This window comes from Pteropus vampyrus, unplaced genomic scaffold, assembly GCF_000151845.1.
Source record: "Pteropus vampyrus isolate Shadow unplaced genomic scaffold, Pvam_2.0 Scaffold9, whole genome shotgun sequence".
Taxonomy (NCBI): Eukaryota; Metazoa; Chordata; class Mammalia; order Chiroptera; family Pteropodidae; genus Pteropus; species Pteropus vampyrus.
The window spans coordinates 4,683,612-4,697,145 of record NW_011888790.1 but is presented as its reverse complement, the minus strand read 5'-3'; positions in this window follow the sequence as shown (position 1 = coordinate 4,697,145).

Genomic DNA, 13,534 nt, shown 5'->3' with positions numbered 1-13,534 from the left:
AATTTATTTCTATGTAAATGTGTTTTGGCAGTCATGTGCTAGTAAATGTTTAACAACTGGTTCCCTGGAAAAAGGTGTGTATATATATAAATGTTAATAAATCTGTCATAAAATTTACTGATATAAAGTATATATAGCTCACAATTTACAAATAATAAATATACAATACTCTTTATTATAAAATTTATATAGCCAATTTATTTTCACAGAACGCTTTCATTGAATTTTGCCAAATTTTTGTACCCATACGCAACCTGTGGTTGCAATTCATCTCTATTTTGAGAAAATCAGACTATGCATAAATGCTTGATTTCTATCTGATTTGGCAAAGAAGTCCTTCACACTACTGATGAGTGAGTGTACCCTGACATGACTGTTAGATAATATTTTCATTTATGTTAATGAGATGAAAGCAAAACGTCAGAACTTCACTAATTCATCAATCACATAAGTAAATCTTTGTTGAATCAGATCATAATTTTCAAAAACTGAAAAAGTATTTCCTCAATTTTTTGTGTAGTCACAATATAAAAGCCACAGACACTTTAAAATTTAATCTGCATTATGAATATTTTTTCCATCACTTTCATAAGTAGAGTACCAAAAAAACAATAAATCAAGGCTGATTTATAGTATTTGTCAATTTCTGTGGTGTAAATATTCCTACTGTGTCTATTTCAAGTTGCCACAGTGACATCATGGACACAGAGTTGGAAAAAGGTACCTTAGCACATCATTACATGGTATTTCTATCGCACAGATGCAAGAGACATAACCTCATTAGCAGAGATAATAGTAAAATGTAGTAAAATAATTAGGAAGTGATGAGTTTGGGGTATATATTACCTTTGTTTTTAATATAATCTAATTATAGATTGATATAATTTACCTTTTAAATTGACTGCTTAATAACTGGCTTACAGAATTAATGAAAATGTAATAATCGGCTCTCAGGAACCTACAGACTGGCTCCAGCACACCATGCATAGTATGTCAGAGTCCTACATGCATTTCTTATGGAAAGTTGTAGTTAAAAACAGGTTTGACAAACACTGCTCTAAAAATCTACTCGTGCTATTGCTGTCACTCTCGGTGGCTTGCTGGTTTGGCATGGAATTGCACAGAATTATCTACACATTAGAAGAGAACTGTAAATTTGGCCATTTCTCTCATATTCCTGCATTTTCATTGGCATTTGATTCCTTAATACCTAAATTCAGATGTTTTTCTTCGTCCTAGTTTTAGTTCAGAATTTTACCCAAACATTCTAGATCAGACTTTCTTTTTAGAGTTTGTTTCCATTATGATTTTAAATCCAGAGGAGAACAACTAGAATTCCAGAAGTCTGACTTTCAACAGGGCCTTCACTTCCACTTGGCAATCCTATTACATTTCCCTATTACATTTTCTCTTCTTCTAGGATGACTTACCACCTCCTCCTGTTGTCTCAACCATCCTCCTTAATCTTCACAATCTAGAGGTGTCAGAGGTTATCACAGTTAACATTTTTATATAGCCTTCTAGATTTTTCTGTATGGCTGTATAGACTTTGCTTTTACATCAGCTCCTAATGTATAAGAATTGTTCTTATTAAGATATATTATTTGTAATTCTTTACCAAATAATAATAGCTAATATTTACAGAATAAGTGCTCTATATCTACCACTACTGTGTGTAAATGTGCAATAGAAACTCAATTTTTAAAAATTTTATTTTATTATTAGATTCAAGTGGACAGTACATTGGTTAGATGTTTATATAGTTTGTGAAAAGATCCTTCTGATAACTCTATCTTTCCTCTGGCTCTACACCTAGCCATTACATTAATTCTGACTGCATTCTCTATGCTGTGCTCCCCATGATCATCCATCAACTACTAATTCATACTTCTTTAACCCTTCACCACTTTCTCCTAGCCCCTCAAATCCTCCCTCCTCTGGCTATTACCAAATTGTCCTCTACATTTGTGTGTTTTCAATTAGTTCTTTTTGTTCCTTAGATTCCACATATAAGTAAGATCATATGGTTTTTATCTTTCTCTGTCTGATTTATTTCACTCAGCATAAGAACCTCTAGGTCCATCCATGTCATTGCAAATGGTAGGATTTCATATATTTTTTTTTATGGCTGAGTAATATTCCATTGTATATATGAACCATAACTTCTTTGTCCAGTCATCTGCTGATGGGTGTTTAGGTTGCTTCCATATCTTCACTACTGTAAATAGTGCTGCTGTGAACACAGGGGTGCATAGATCTTTATGAATTATCATTTTGGTCTTCTTTGGATAAATATCCAGAAGCGCAATTGCTGGGTCAAAAGGTAGATCCATTTTTAATTTTTTCAAGGAACCTCCAGACTGTTTTTCCATTGTGGCTGTACCAATCTGCAATCCCACCAACAGTGTTCGAAGGTTACCTTTAATAGAAACTCAATTTGAAATGACTGAAGTTCTAAGATATATTGGCTTGCCTAACTTGCACTCCAGATGCATGATGATGTTTGAAAGAGCTAGGTCCTCTCTGTTTCTATAAACTACTTCATTCTTTGAGAGATTTCTGCAGCAGCCATCGACCACCCTTCTTTGTTCACATCCAGCCAGGGTAAAAGAGATTGAGTATCCATAGCTTCTTTCCAGAAGACCCCAAGAAGGCTCTTTTCATGTCTCATTAGCCCAAACTGGGATCACCATGACCAGCTCAGGCTAACATCAAGGGGAGAATGGATGTGGAGGAGTCACCACAAGTCCACTCCATGGCCCTCGGGGTATTTTAAAATCCTCTTTGTCACCCACTTTTCTTATTTAATATCTTGTGAACACTTTTCAATTCTTCTAAAATATGGTTTGTAATAACTGCAGTATTCGTTTATTCAAAATCCCATATCATTGGCATCTTAACCCTCACTCTCTCAGGGAACCTAATAGGTATATGACTATATTGCATATTAAAACAATAATGGTGGCTAATATTTTGTGAGCATTTACTATTTGCCAAGCATTATGCCAATAACAATGAGTGTGTTATTGTCAATAACTTTCCTACTTCCCAAATCCTGACTTTAATCCTCAGTCCTCATGAATACTTTAACTCACTCCAGTCTAGCTTCCAGCCCCACCATTCCACAATGTAGGGTTCCATAAGGTCAAATTCCATATTACTAAACCCAGTGGTCACTGCTCTGTCCCCACTCTTCTCCATCTTTCAGCCTAATTCAGCAGTCTGTTTTTGCCTAAAACACTTAACTCTTGGCTTTCAAGATTCCATACATTTCTGATTTTCCTCTTGTTTACTGGCCACACCATCTCAGCTTTATCTCTAAATGTTGGAACATCCCAGGGCTTGGTCTTAAGCCCTCTTCCCTGTCCATCTATGGTTTCTCCCTCAGCAACTTCACATGCCATCTATTTGCTGATGCCACCCAAATGTATATCTCCAGATAGGATGTTTTTCCTCATCTTCAGATTGCCTAACAGCTAGCCATGTCAACAGCTCTGCTGAGACATCTAGCAGGCATTTCAAAGTGTTATGAGCAAAGCAGAAACTGTGGGTCCTTCACCCTCATTCTCTCAACTCTTCCTTCCCCAGCCTTCCTAATCTTATAAATGGAAACCACAAATGATCACTCAAAGTCCTGTCGGAAGACAAAAATTACATCAGCTATTTCAAAAGAAAACTGTTGAATTCTTTTTAAGTTGTGTTGTAAAAAAAAAAAAAACAAAAACTTTCATGGATAAAAGCTTTACTGGGGTGGGGAGTGGGGAAGGCTTTATTGAGCCAGGTGCTAGCCAGGGAAAAACCAAGTCCTGGGGCATGCAGTCTGAACCACCAGCAGCAAGGCTAGGTAGAAAAAGAGATGGCATGCTTTTGTATATTACGTTTGGGGAAGAAAGATTTAAGTTGTTTTGAAAGAATTTGCATTGGCTACAGATAAGGAGAAGCTGGAAAAGGTGACCAGGTGGCAATTCTATAATAGTTACATAGTTCATAAAGAGGAAATATTTATTTTGTTTGATTACAGGCAACAGTCTGAAAGTTCATGTATATGAGGGATTCTTTGGTATCTGGTGGTCACTACAGAAGTTGATTCAAAGCTACAACATACCTTCAGGCATGTGAGCAGTCTTCCATTAGTGAGCCCACAGCTTTTAACTGGTTAACTACTCTTGTCTCTTTCTCTCACTCTCCTGCCCACTGTAATTTAATTTAGAACATCTCAAGATTTTTCTCTTGTCAGTTGTTAACTAGAAACTAGGTATAAAGTTGCTAACTGGTAGGATAAAAAGAGGACTCTAAGGTATGGTGGAGATAACTACAGGAAGCAGCTATAGTTCTTAGGGCTGAGGGAACAGAGGGAAGAGACCAGAATGATTAGCATTTAGAAATGTAAAGGAGTGGCCCCTGCAGAGCTGAAAATCTGACCTCTGAGTTAGGAGGCTCTGCTTGGCTGGTGCTGCTGTCTCTCCAAGAAAGGCATGATGAAGTTAGTTCTACAAGTGTTAAAAAAAAACCAAAAACGTGACCTAGATTCAACTGCTGCTATCAGAAGGAATAGCTGCTGCCAGTGGAAGAAACTTTGCTAGGATGACATGCTCCGAAACAGGACGCAGATGGGAGAAGCAAATCCTCCTTCCTCCAGCACCTGCAATTGGCAGGGCTTAATGGAGAGCCAGGTGGCAAAGCAGAAGAGTGATTTGCAGAGTTCCAAACCCGGCCTCACAAAGCAGAGTATAGAAGGGAGAATTTGGAGCTGAAAACAATACATAATTTAATAATTGTCGCAGCTATCTGCCTGGTTGATCAAGCCAAAACCATAAAGGTGATCATCGTTTCTTCTTTTTATTCTTTATCTCCAATCCACCAGCAGCACATCCTAAAAGTTCTGCATCCAGAATATATTCTCAATCTGCCCACTTCTCTCTGTCCTGGACACTGTTACCCCCCCACCCCCCTGCCCCCGACTAAATCACCATTTTCAGTAGTGGACAACTGCCAAGGTGAATCCAGCCTTAAGCCTGTACTGTGTTCTTCCCTGTGTCCGAACCCCTTTTTCCCCACCCACTGCCCCTTCACAGAGCCAACTCTGTGAATGATAAGAAGTTGGCCCATTCACAGAGCCAACTTCTTATCATTCACATCTCAGACACCTCAGCTCCAGTATCACCTTCTCAGAGAGGGCTTCCCAGACTACTCCCTCTAAAATAGCACCTATTAGAGGCAATTACAATGATCTTGTTAATTTATTTGTTACAGTGGGCCATTCCTCCCACTAGGATGAAAGCCTAAGAGAATGGGGACATTACTCTGTTTATCACTCTATCCTTAGCACCTAGGATAAATGCCTGGCAAGTGGAAGGAATTTAATAAAGATTTCTTAAATTATGAATCACTTTAGTTCTCAGAAAAATTTTTCTTTATTATATAGATGATGAAATAAGGATATGGAGAGGATAAACAGATTTCCAATGGCCCCCTCCTCAAAAGTTTAATTGTAGCCTAAACTTTTAACTTTAATAATACATTTTTAGACTTTAATTTGTACATGTAACACCTAGATTTCATGCACCTCCAAAGGAACTATCATTTAAATAAATTTTTCTCTTCCTCTCCTGAGAAAAAATGTCCATTAGCTTTCCACAGTCTACCGTGAAAGCAACCTTCTCATTGCAACTTTAAAAGTCATGGAGGTTGCATAATGTATATGCCTTACTATTGAATTATATACTTATAACTTACTGGATTTCATTAACCAATGTCACCATAATAAAAAAAAATTTTTTAAAGAAAAAGAAAAAGAAATAAATAAAAATCAAGAAGGAAATTGACAGCTGGCTTTTTTGAATGAGCAACATGGATTATTTTAAGAAGATATAATTTTTCTAAATGCTGCCATCCACAAATAGGTTTTAGGAAAGAAAACCGTGGGTGACATAAATCTTCCTTTCTGAAAAAGGAAACCAAGTGTTGGATTCCGATTAGTAAATAGAACACAATTGGTTCATCTGAGCTTTCATCTCAAATATGTCTGCTGATCTGAGTTAGCTACTCAGAGTCTAGCTGATCCCCTTTCTCTGTCACGACTCTCTAGTTCACATAAAGAAGCAAGAAAAACATTCTCAGATCTTGTATCACTTAAAAAATTTCAAATTATTACTCTGGGATGGCTTTCACAGAGGTAGAATAAGCATTATCTCAAATTTCCCATGAGTATGCCAGCCATAATGAAAGGTTGCTAAGAAATACTTTATTTCCATCAAAGAACTACTTTGGGAAAATGGAGCCATGGGTGTTCCCCACTGCCCTAGGCTCAAAAGTCCTTCTAAACAGGTTCATTTTAGTTCCTTGAGTATCAGAATCATACTTGAAAATCTCTACGAGATGAAATAGTAACACATTCCTAAATCACGGGATTATTTTCTTTGCTTCAAGCATTTAAAGTATCTATATGAATCAGCCATGAGCACGTATTTCAAGATATGGTCTACACTCATTACCTTGCCTCTTGTTAAGCTGACAGTCCTTCAGATTGCTAAGATTTCCCACCAATTTACACAGCTCCTCACTTTCCAGTCATTTCTTCCACCAGAAATTGGCTTAAGAAGTAGAGCGGTAGGGAGCCTGGAATGCATTTAATGGGACACATGAGAAAATACCGTTTATGTTGGGAAGAATATATAACACACTGCAAACATGTTGAACGTGTTCTGATTTCCAAATCCTGTGTAAAAGTTTTCTAGCTGATGCCTAGCAGCGGCTAGAAGGTATAGGATGGTTAAACTGTCTTATACTTTGCTCGCATAGCTTTTGCTTATCATGAAGATCAGTCCCACTTTCGTCCTACTGCCAATTTTCTCATCACAACACGAAAAATCAATTACTCCAGTATTCTCTTCATACCGCAATGGCAGGATTATAACAGGGGAGGTATTTTTCACCTTGTTCTTGTGTCTTTGACTTCCTAGGGAACACTACACTGCATCATTTTCTCTTATCAGATTGGCAAAGAATAAAAGCCCGACAGTACTAAAGGATGTAGAACAATGAGAGTAGTCACACAATGCTGATGGGAATACAACTTGGTAAATCCCCTTGAAAATCAACTTGTCAATATTTAGAATAATTGAAGATATGCATAACCTCAGACTTAGCAAGACCACTTCTAGGAATAAACTCTGAACATTTGCATGAGAAAACACTTATAGAATGTTCATTACAGCCTTCCTGGTAATTGTAAAATTGGAAACAATAAATTTCCATCAGAGTACAACAAATTGTGATGTATTTAATGCAGTAGAATACTCTTTAGCAATTAAAATGAACTAATTAAAGCTGCACAGTTCAGCATGAACACATCTTTAAAATATGACGTTAAGCAAAATTTTAAAAAACAAATTGCAGAAGGATGTATATGGCATGAGACTGTTTATAACACGTTTAAAAACAAGCAAAACAATTATCTGTCCTGTTAACATATACAATATTACATAGAATTGGCAAACACCAAATTCAGTGTATATCTGGTCTCTTGATAGGTTATACAGAGAAATTGGGCAGAAAATACAGGAGCTTGAAGTAAATTTGTAATTCACTTTCTAAAATAAATACAGTCTGAAACATACAGCAAAATACTAAAATTTTACATTGATGTTCTCTATACTTCCTATTTTTGAAATGTTAGGGGAAAGAAACCATTACTTCTGCGGGTAGTTTATTTTCATTCAGTCGATTGGGTTAAGCATCTTCTATTAGTCAGGCGTTATGCTAAGAGCTAGAAATCAAAGAGTCCCTGTCCTCAAAGGACTTAGAATCTAATGGGGGCTGATCTTGAAACCACCCCCTCTGGCCTCATGGCAATTAATTTGTACCTCTGTCATCACTTTCTGCTTTATAGTATGGTTTTAGGTTTAATTACATCTTTCCATCTATGGCAGTGCTATCCAGTAGAACTTTCTGCATCGATCAAAATATTCTATTATCTGTGCAATCCAATATGATGGCCACAGAGACTATGCAGCTATTAAACGCTTGAAACAAACTAGTGTGACCGGGTAACTAAATTTGTAATATTAATTAATTTTAATTTAAATAACTACATGTGGTTAGCAGTTACCATATTGGACAGCATGGTTGTAGAGTGTATGCTTTCTGAGAGCAGGAATTGTCTTTCTCATCTTTATAGCCCTGTTTCAAGTCCCACCATCCTCCCCACCAGGGCACCTAACCAGATACCCAGTCTCATATAAGACATTTAATAAACGTCTGTTGAATTGAGTCCTGTTGGTACCATTAACCAGCAAGTGCTCCAGGGAAATTAATTTCATCTCTGAATACTCATTCATGTATTTATCAAATGTATACTGTACACCAGTTATGTTCCAAGCAGGGGGATATAAAAATAAATAAAACATCGCCCCTTTCCTTGAGGAATTTATGGTCTTGTCCAGGCAATAGTTCTTTTAGAAATAAACAGAGGGTTACTCTTGAAGATTTCTTAGCTCTCTTACACCCTAATATTCTATAAATATATTCACTGAATTTTTCCCTTGTGCCTATGATCACCTGGAAAGTTTATACAAATGGACAATAAATCAATAAAATGAAGATAACTAAGCTTGTCGAGAGCTCTTTGGTCTCAACCATTTATTCATTTGACAAATACTTACTAAACACCTTATATGAAAGTTCTGATTGTTTCCTCTTCATCCCATTGGGGAAGGAGGTATTCTCACCCTAGGATTATTGTGATGGCCTAACACATAATACCCAATGCTGGACAGATAAGATTCAGAGCTGTTTATTAATCAGAGCCAGGGGAAGGAGGACACCACACACTGTGAAGGGCCACACTGGGCCTGCCCTCAGGAACAGAGCGAATGACCACTGTGGAGGAAGTTTTCGTGCCTGGTCCATTTGAGAGTCGTTTGGCTGGGAGCCCTTATCCACGAGAGCAGAATAGGTCAGGGAACTTACAGGTAGACCATCTTAGGTCGTCCCAATTTTACCACAGATTTCAAGGCAGCATATAATATTAAGCCTTAATTTTAGGCCTTATACCACAATGGGCCAGGCACTATACTAGGCACCTTTATGGGCAAGACGAGAACAAGTGGTTCTCGCCCTTATGGGTCTTATGGTTTAAGTTTCAGGGGAGTATTGGGGGAATTAGTGGACTATAATGTGATTTACAATAAAGATGTGTCTTTCCATCTTTCCAACTCTGCATGCGTCCCAGGACTCAAGGGTATGAGGATGGCTTCTTTTGGCCACTAGAGGGCGTTTCCTGCTTTCTGCATAGGCTCCTGTTTCCTTGGGTTTAATTCCAATTGCGAATTTAGTGCACTGATTGATTCTTCGGTACACATCAGAATCACTTGGGAAATTTAAAAAAATTTGTTTATTATAGCGACATTGGTAAATGAAATCCAGTAAGTTTCAGGTGTACAGTAAGGCATATATTTACTGCATTGTGTGTTCATTGCTTGGGAAATTTTTTAAACGGAGGTCTACCCCCAATGATTCTGATTCCATAGGAATAGAATTGAGCTTGGGCCTCTATAATCTGAACATGTTTCTCAAGTGATTTTGGTAGGTGAGCAGAGATGGATGACCAATTTAGTGAGACAGCCTACATTCTGATTTTCTCCAGCTTTATTGAGACATAATTGACATCTAATACTGTGTAAGTTTAAGGTGTACAGTGTATTAATTTGATATATATTGTAAAATGATACCACCATAGCATTAGCTAATACCTCTATCACCTCACATAATTACCGTTTCTTTTTTATGGTGAGAACATTTAAGATCTATTCTCTTAGCAACTGGCAAGTATATATAATACAGTATTATTAACTATAATCACCATACTGCATATTAGACCTTCAGAATCCATCTTATAACTGGGTACATGAGTTTTATTCCTTTGACCAACATTTCCCCATTTCCCCACCTCCTGATGGCTGATAACCAACACTCTACTTTGTTTCTACGAATTTGGCTTTTTCAGATTCCACATATAAGTGAGATCATACAGTACTTGTCTTTCTCTGACTCACTTCACTTAGCATAATGCCTTCCTAATGCATATGCTTTTAAGCATAATGAACTTAGCATAAGGCTGCCCTGAGTATGGATGCAAAATCTGCTTTGAGTTTTGAAGCGAAGTGGAGGTGGAAAGGCTGACTCTATTACCAACCCCATGCATGTTGTGCTTGTCATCTGGGCTTCTATGGCTCCATGCTTGAAAAACCACATCCTTTAGCTTCTGGCTCTAGACCAGCCCCTCTGGCCTGTTGGAACCTGTGTGAAAGTTGGAGGCCTGTGGGGACCAAAAGAGACAGAAGGATATTATACCTTCCTCATCCATATTCCTCTCTACCCACTCTCATCTCTTTTCCAAGCCAGACCAAAAAAAAAACAAAAAAAAAAAAAACAAAAAAACCTTCTCTTCTCAAAAAGCAAATGCTCTCAAGCATTCACTTCTACAAGTAGATACCTGAAGGAGTCAACAGCCTGCAAATAGCTAAATCTGAACAGAGTGTAGGCTCAGGTAGGGCACCAAGCCACAAACAAATAGATCCAGGATATCATCCTCATCTCCTGACTTATTCTCTTCTCATTCATTTCTGAGAAACAGGAAACAAGGGGTCATAATAATTGGAAACAACCTGATTTTTAATCACTTTAACCCTGAGTCACTGAGTCTTTAATTTTACTTTTTCTGCTAAGGTTTTATCATGGTGGTTTTGTTGTTATTGTTGCTTGTTTTGTTTTGCCAGTGAAACAAAATCTTAAATGAGTTCTTGAGTGACACTTTTAAAATCAGTGCAATTACTTGATTATAAACATTCCTTGAAAAAAGTTCAAAGGAAGACTCCAGGCAAAGAGAGCCAGAGTTATTTAAGGATTACAGACTTCCTTTCAAAGCAGTTATGCTAAATTATGAAAGATATACTCCCTGGAAGTTCATCTAGAAAAGGCAAGCATTCCACTTTTAGGTAGGCTGATAATCCATTTCCGCCCTCTGGGTGACTTAAAAAAAAACTTTTATTTATTAATTGTCATAACATTTTTTTTTTAAATCCCAGGGCTAAATTATAAATGTCCCCTTCCAACCAAGATGATTAAGTAAGGAAGCCGGTATATCTGGACATCAGAGCAGCTGATGGAGCACACAGGGACCTTACCTGGCCTAAAAACTACTTGAGTTCCTTTTTTTTTTTTTTAAACTCAACCTAGAAGGCTCATTTCTGTGCCTATGCAAATTAGAAATTCCTCAGTGCTTGCTCCTGAATTACTCACTTGTATCACTCACTTTACCATACAGGAGTAGAACAAGAATTCACTGAATAACAACTCAAATGAGGTTTTCTCTGTCCCAATGCCCAAGACATCTTAAAAAAAAAAAAAAAAAGGGAAGTATTCTCCAGAAGCATTAAGGTGTGTCAGGGTGTGGACTTATAAATTACTGTCTCTTGAACAAAATATGTAATTAGAAATTCTATATCAGATATACTTACTTTAGATGGTACAAGCAGAAAGAATAACAATAACATTTATATTAAAATGGTAATAAATAATCTGTTATGAATCTCACCTCCCTCTTTCATAGTTGTCCTCCATTTACAAAACACATTTCTAAGCAAATCACACTTCTCAAGAGAGTAGGAAAAAAGGTAGACTTTTCTTGTTTTATAATACCAAGTCACAATTTAAACAGTTAATAATAACAGCTACCATTTTCTTGAATGCCTACACCATGCTAGGTGGTCTACAAGCTGTATCTCATTTAACCTCCTAACAACCATTATTTTGCCTATTTTATAGATAGGGAAGCCAAGGCTCAGAAAGGCTAAAATAAACAATGTGCTCAATTCACCCAATAGTAAAGGCTGGATGAGGTACCCAAGTACAGTTGTGTAAGTCAATCACTGCACACAAAGGCACCCAGCTGAGGAGATAAATAGAGACTGAAATCCAGTCTGTGATCCACTTGCCAATCCACATACCAGTGGGGAAGGGCCCAGCCAGGGGGTGTGCCTTATCTCGATGTGAACAAAGGCACTATGTGGGCTAGCTGAGGCCCCGGGAATAACCCGGAGTCAAACCCATTGAACCAACTGACTTTGCACTGCGCTACCTCACCAAGCTCATCTTTTTATACCTATGGGTCCCATACAGGTCACAAATGATCTTGTTCTTTTCCACTGGCTGGGTCTGGGGGTGGCCATAAGGGGGAGGATGATTCTCTCACAGAAAGGAAGTGGATGGATGCCCTGTCACTTTTGGAGTAGCCTGGCTTTCTGGTTTGATGGGAGGGGTAGTCATTGGGAGCAGCAGCAAAGTACTGTCCTGAAAACTGCCAGTGGCCTGACCTCTGGGAATTTCTCTTGGCCTGCTTTATGGAGTCACCCAACTGTGAGAGTTAAGATGGCTCTGGATGAATGACTGCAAATGCCCTGACGAGAGCCGCCACTTCAGTGCAGTGAGCCAACAAACAGGAATCCCTGCCTGATTCCAACACAGGCTGGCATCTTGACCTCTGACCCATAACCTCAGTGACTTCCACATCTCATCTGAAAATGCAGACAATAATATTGTTTCTAAAGTCCTCAAGGGAACAGTGCTCAGAGGTAGCACTAGAAAACATTTGGGGGCAGGCAGAATTTATCTTTAGTCGTCTGCGTGGCCCCTGCTTCTCTGTTTCTCTTTGCCTTCACCATTCTCCTCTTTTCTAAGCTTTCTATCAGGAGGGGAAAACTGAGCTGATAAAGACCAGTTAGCATTATAAATGTTAGGGATTAAAAATATAGATTTTCCCAAAACTATTCTTATTCCAAGGAAAAGGCAAGGGAGGCTTTGTGCAAAGGATTGAATCGCTATCGGGTGAATTTTAGCAGCAGATGAAGATTTCGGGCCTTTCCCGAGGCTGTAAATCATGAAGGTAGTGTGACTAAGGCTAGGCTGCCCTGGGAAAACATTACAGTACATGAACAAACGAACAAACAAAAAAATCACATGCATGTGTAAATCACATGTAATATTATAGTCACTAACATGGTCATTCATGAAGACTACGAGCCAACATCAGGGAAAACTTCCAGATATAATATGATATATAAAAAAACAGGACCCCCCAAAATATGCAAGCTATGGGATACAACTACATAAAAATTATATACATATACAGAGAGAGCCTGGAAAGTAATATAGAAAAAATAGGGAATTGAATTCTCTATTGATATAATTTGAGGCTGGTAATTGCTTTTACTTGGTACAAGATATTTGTAACATTGCACATTTCTGTAGAGCTCTTAAATATTGTATGTTAATATAAACACACTATTGTCAACCAAATGCTTGAGAATCTTTATGCTGAGATGTTATGTTTATTCTAAAAGAATATGCAGCACTCATTTTAAAAACAAGAACCCAGTTAAATAATATTTAATAACATTGTAATGACTCTGAGAACAGAGAGCAATATGAGGCACCTTCACGCCTTAGAACTTTGACTTTGACTTTGATTTAGAAC